Source organism: Gobio gobio (genome assembly GCF_949357685.1).
Source record: "Gobio gobio genome assembly, chromosome: 9".
NCBI lineage: Eukaryota > Metazoa > Chordata > Actinopteri > Cypriniformes > Gobionidae > Gobio > Gobio gobio.
Window position 1 is genome coordinate 44,103,478 of NC_137115.1, and position 6,753 is coordinate 44,110,230.

Consider the following 6,753-nt stretch of genomic DNA (forward strand, 5'->3'; position numbering starts at 1 on the left):
ACACAAGTGTGCATTTCCTGAGTGCATCTATATAGCAACCCCTCTGCTCTTCTGGAACTTTCTTCCTCTCAATCAAGAGGTTGAGGGGCCGTACAGGGATGAAAGCTTTTGCTCCCTCTGAGTGCCTGACACTGGACGAGTGGATGGGCTGTCAGTCGTTTCCGTCCCTTTTCATGTTTTCAACAGATCTGCTGGAGATGGAGACGGCTTTTCATTTACATCTTGTATTTCTTATTGACAATGAAATCAGGTAAGCCTTCAGAGAGCTGTGATCTTGGTTTCAAGAGAGGCTTGATCTTTGTTGGAGCAGCTTTCGTCTGATTGGTGCATGGGAAAGTACATCCGTTTTCAATACTTTTGCCATGTTTAGACCCGCTCTGTTCCAAAACCTAGTGAGCTGCATCTGTAGATAATGCATCTGTAGGGGCAACTTAGAAAAACATATCCTAATATACCTCATTGTGGATAAATTCATTTTTTTAATAGTTGGAAATCGTTAGAAACTGACTCTTATATCTAAAAGTTGTGTCCTATAGTCTATATATTTATTCTCCAGTGTGAATTTTTTTTTTTCAGTGTCAATGCCTACACTGCTTGTGTGTAAAGTGACCGTAATTTTTACTGTTATGCTCACCCAAGGTGATGCAAAGCTGAATTTTTCAGCAGCCTTTACTCCAGTCTTCAGTAACACATGATCCTTGAGAATTTTTTTTGGTGCTACATTTATTATGTTAGTGTTGAAAACCGTTGTGCTTTTTAATATTATTGTGGAAACCGTGATGCATTTTTTTTCAGGATTTTTTGATGAATAGAAAGTTTGAAAGAACGGCATTTGTTAAAATATTTTTGGGTAAAATGTCTACTGTTACTTGATAAATGTAATGAATCGTTGCTGTATAAAAGTATATTATATATTGTATATGTATAGTAAATTGAAAGTATATTTATATCTTTCAAACTTTTGAATAGTATGTATGAAGTTCCATTCTGGTTAGGATGCTGCCTATGTAGACATCGAGGCTAGGTTTTGGAACAGAGCTTTGGTTTCTAATTGACAGACATATTATACACCTTTACTGGAAACATGATTGCCAATGCCAAACTGGATTTTCCCTGACCAATTTGTGGTTATGGTGCTCCTCGTACCATATTTCTCAGCTTACAGTTGCAGCATTAATGGATATGGATCAACGGCAATGTGCTTCTGCTGGTGTGAAGTTACCTTCCCTTGTAGCTGGTGGAGATGGACAATGTTTCGACTGGCAAGGTCCTGGCACGGGGCTGAAAGACTGTAATAATGGCCTAATCACCTGAGCATTGCCAGGCTTTGGCTTTATCTGGCGTGGATGCGAAAGCCCCCTCGGTGCTGTGTGATTACAGCGTTTGATCTGGGTAATAATGTCTTTACTGTGGCCCTGTCTGAGCCCTGCGGGCACTGCTCTGCACTAATCCACACAGTGCATTCTAGTGGAATCGTGTTACACAAAGACCACCAGAGTTCTCTGCAGAGGAGTGGGAAAACGGGGGGGTGGACGACTGTGGTTGCCATGGAGACAGATCCCTTTTCTCTGCTTTTCAATCTCCCCTCCTCCTTTTCTCTCCCCTCTGCCACCTCCTCGCTCTTTTTCCCTCTATCCCTCTCCTCTCTGGCTGTCTCTCTCTCCCAGGACAGATAAGCATGAGGACAGGTTTCTGTGTTTACTTGACACAGTAGGGCCCTCCAATCCCCGAGCAGGGCTGACCCTGATAACACCGCCTGTTACAGCAGCAAACCACTGACAGTTGATAAGCTGCGGTGCAGGCATCTCCCTTCCCCTTTCTCCCTACCCGGGATAACCACAGCTACGCACGCCGTGTTCATTTGGATTAGTGTGGATTCAATTGGATTATTCCTCCTGTGTTCAGAATGTTGATGTCCGAAAGCACGGCACTGTTGCTTCCTTTTTTAGGAGGCTGGAAGGATGAGCTAAAAGTCATAGTCAAGAATCTGCTGCGAAGTTATCGGCCAACTTTGGATTGTGTGGTCACTATCGGATGAGAACAAAACTTGAGCTGGATGATGACACTTGGCTGAATCGAATACGTTTCATAATTGATAAAACGTGTTGTTGAACAGAACTGAATCAACATTGAACTGACTTGAATAAGACCACTATTGTCTTATGGAGAACTACTTAAAGCTACATTTGAACTTGTTTCATAATTGATTAACTTTACACAAACTGACTTGAGCAGAAAGACACATTCAACAGCATTTCTTATTTGATTAGGTTTGCACCATTGATTCTTTTATTACCATGAAGCTGCTTTGAAACCATTACAGATGACTAGACTTTAAAAAGCGGCTTTTCGCAGACACCTTGAAGTTCTCGTGTGCCTGCATTCCTGAGTGTTTATCTCTTTAACTGCTGGCCTGTGATCGTAGTCATATGATGGTCCTTTCCGTCCTCTTGACATGGGGCTAATATGCCTTGATCAGAATCACACAGTGTGGCTGTAAACGATGAGGTATTTTGAGGCTGGGCTGTCAGACTCAGGCTTTGTATTCCTTCCAAGTAAGCATTGAATTCCAGGCAGTAATTAGATGTTGTCCGTAATGAGATTTGTGTGATACGTTTGCTGTGAGAAGGTACCGGCACTCACTCACTTTGATGTCGAGATTAAGACGCGCACAAGAGTGCTTTTATGGCGCATATTAAGCCTACGCGGTAATTACATTCTCACACAAATGTTGAGGTTTTAGGCCCAGCTGGGGGTTAAAAAAAGAACATGCTTAATTATTGAAGCGAGAAACAGATTATTTTGTGAAACAAATGCTCTGGGTTTTTTTTTTAAACCCTTGCTTCCTGGTGTACATGCAGACTGATTTGATTTGTGAAATAATTGCGTACGTTTACATAGACGTGCACAAATTAAAAGTTATTTGATGACTATAGGCTGTCTTTGCCGTTCCATCAATCATAGCGGAACTATACCGTTTTTTTTTTTGGTCTTTACACGTTTTGAAGATACTCTAAAATTATGAAATTTACTCAATTGTTTTTGTAATATGATCATTTTCTGTGGGATTTTTCATCTTTCAATGGTAAATTGTCAGACATTTTAAAATGGCCCTGCTAGCACCCATAAATAGTTTAAAAATGGCATTGCTTTCAAATTGAAAAACCAGGCTCCAGGTTGTTTATTTAAGCTCATTCCATTTTTAGCACAAAGTTCATGGACTCTGAACTACCAACAATATGGAAATACTTAGCCGAACAGAATGTGTTCAATTCAGGTCATAATTATCTCTAATGAGATTCTAAGAGAGGTCAATCCAAGCTGCACACTGGCTAATTTCAAATAATTATAGATGTTCTAGAGCTTTTTTTTCTTCTTCTCCATTTTACCTTCTTCATGGTTTAACATCAGGTGACGTTTTAAAGCTCAGGCTGCCAGTCCCAAAACCACTTGGATTTAACAGGCAAATTTCAGTCACCATTCTCTGTTCATCTTTTATATGCAGGCAAATATTATTCAGACTTAATAACAAGTACATAGTGTGTTTTCTAACTTCCTTTTGCATCTGAACATTGTTATATGAGAAGGTCTGGTCCGATTTGATTATTCTATAGGAATTATAGGGTTTATGCTGAGTTATGCAAATTGACAATTTGCCTTTCCCAAGGTAGCCATAGTCAATGGACCATCCAAACACACAACGTGTACAGATTCAAGGGCAGATGCACTAATATACTGTATGTATATTATATAAGTGAAAGGAATGCAAGCTTAAAGGCAAAGGGTCTTTTGCATTTATTCATCCTGTATTTTTCCTAATGAGCAGGAGCTGGCCCTTGTTTTTGCATGTCCATTTGCATCAAAATGATGCTTGTCCAGCACAATTAGAGTCAGTACGAATGTGAACATTAGTGCAAAAGTATGGGCGTTTGTTTGTCAGTCCCAATTCCAGTTTTTGTTTGACACATATCTTTAAAAATATGGAGCCCTGCACTTCACTTACAGAAAAAGTAGGTAAATTATGCTTACAAATTAGTATAATATAGCCAAAAACCGGGGAAATTTGTGGGAGAAAATGTTTTACTTGTGACCAAAATATATATTTTTTCATGTGCATAGTTACAAAACACATTTTGTTACATTTAAGCATCATTTCCCTCTAGTCAGTGGCAGTCCATGGTAGAAGTCAATCTTAGTGTATTTTTTTAAATTTGTGTATTAATTCATGCATTTAATCAATTTAGGGTGTCAACATCAGTAGATCGTTCTTCTAAAGAGTTCCTGTAGCTCAACTGCTAGGCTGAATCCGAAATCGCCCCCTATACCCTTAAATGGGGCACTATTTGAAGGGACAGCCATTTGTAGTGGTGTCCGAAACCATAGTTGATGTTATTGAGTGCACTCATTCAATCCCACATAACGAGTGTAAGGCTGTCTGAATTCATTCACTCCTTCAAGTGCACTATATTAATGGACTAACATAGGGAATAGTGAATGAGGGTTTAGGGGGAGATTTCGGATTCAGCCCTAGAGTTTCCATTTTATGCATTTTTACATTGAAAAAAACAAAAAAGTCCTGCACACTTACCAAAGTATTAAAAAATAACTTTATTGGCAACGTTTCGGTCCCATGACCTTCATCAGGCATATACCTGCAGGTGTGTGAGGGTAATTGTTAATTGATTGTTTCATGCATTTTTACATTAAAGGGTTAGTTCACCCAAAAATGAAAATAATGTTAATGTTGTCACTCACCCTCATGCAGTTCCTTACCCGTAAGACCTCTGTTCATCTTCGGAACTAAAATTAAGATATTTCTGTTGAAATCCGAGAGCTCAGTGAGGCCAGCAATGACATTTCCTCTCTTAAGATCCATTAATGTACTAAAAACATATTTAAATCAGTTCATGTGAGTACAGTGGTTCAATATTAATATTATAAAGCGACGAGAATATTTTTGGTGCGTCAAAAAAACCAAGTAACGACTTGTATAGTGATGGCCGATTTCACAACACTGCTGCTTGAAGCGTATCGAATCAGCGGTTCGGAGCGCCAAAGTCACGTGATTTCAGCAGTTTAGCGTTTTGACACTCGATCCGAATCATGATTCGACACTGATTCATAATGCTCCGGAAAAAAAATCGGCCATCACTATACAGGTCGTTACTTGTTTTTTTTGGCGCACCAAAAATTTCCTTGTCGCTTTGTAATATTAATATTGACACATGAACTGATTTAAATATGTTTTTAGTACATTAATGGATCTTGAGAGTGTAAATTGCTTTGCTCCCTATGGAGTCTTCAGATTTCAACAAAAATATCTTAATTTGTGTTCCGAAGATGAACGGAGGTCTTACGGGTGTGGAATGGCATAAGGGTGAGTAATAAGTTACATTATTTTCAGTTTTGGGTCAACTAACCCTTTAACTATATTAAACTTAACCTTTAAATGTATTAATTTCTGGTTAGCATGTAATTCTTTATATAGCAATTTCCTGGACAATGAAAATTTGATTTGGGCCTGTATGATGAACTGTAGAGATTTTGGGGGCTTTGTGTTTTTTTCCTCCGTGAGCTCATTGAAAATTTCAAAAGTTATACTAAAACCTTGTTTGGAGAGGCTGGAATTTATTTTAGGTCAGAATACTGGAATATTTATTTTGAACGTTGCAGTATTATTTAAATGGCAACTTTTCTTTGCTAATGGTATCTGTGTCCTGAGGCTGTTTCGCAGTAACTAATGCATTTATTCTTCTAATTGAACCATACTGCATTTAGATATTCCCTTTCAGTGGCTTGGCAATTAAACGGCGGTGTCAACAACTTAATACAACTGCTTTTTGTTTTGTGTCCTCCTGCCAGGATTGCAATTACAGCCTCTGGTAATGGACACGCTTTGCTTATGGGTCAGTAAAATGACTCAATAGACTTAAATGCTCAAATCCAAGTTGGAGTTTATGATTAATCGATTCCTTTCACTTTTGGGCCATTTTAATGTTTCACGGTTTAATGGATGAACTATCTTACCCTGTACATGTTCTTGGCATCAGCCATGTCAGGTCACTTGCACAACCTAATTTTGACTCACCCCCATGAACCACAATGCATCTTTTAATTGGCTTAGACATGGATTGTAGTGGTACACGGTTTAATGCCCACTTGGTTTACAAAACAAAACATGAGGTATAGTGGAATTAAATATGTTGATATTAGTGATTAGTATTAGATACAACATAGAGGATGTCTACAACATCATCTCAGTTTGCTGAAGTGGGAAAAAAAATGGACATTTATTTTATAGAGACAAACACTTTTTTCAAATTATTGAGGTGGAAATTTTACGGATTCTTTTAAAAGTTAAAGTCAACAGGCATATTGTGTGTGTTTTTTATTTTATTTTTATTAGATGTGGGAAAAAATGAAATATAGTTAAATGTCATACAATGGTGGCGATTATACTTTTTTTTTTACGTTTCTTTGATAACATAGAAGGTCTATTTCAAAAGAAATCAATATTTCTTTTCTAAAGTGTATTTATAATTGTGAGGTTACTTCTCTTAAGTGGATCTTTTCAGTTAGTCTCTGATGAGAGTCTGGCAAGGCCAAATGCCTCAACGCTAGAAGCTGCCAGATATATTGTTAAACAGAACAATACCAAGATATTGTTATTCATTCACATGGCGTAGGCAAAACTTGCCTGTCAAATATGAGTAAAGATGAGACTGACACTCCAGACTTTCTAAACCTCTAATG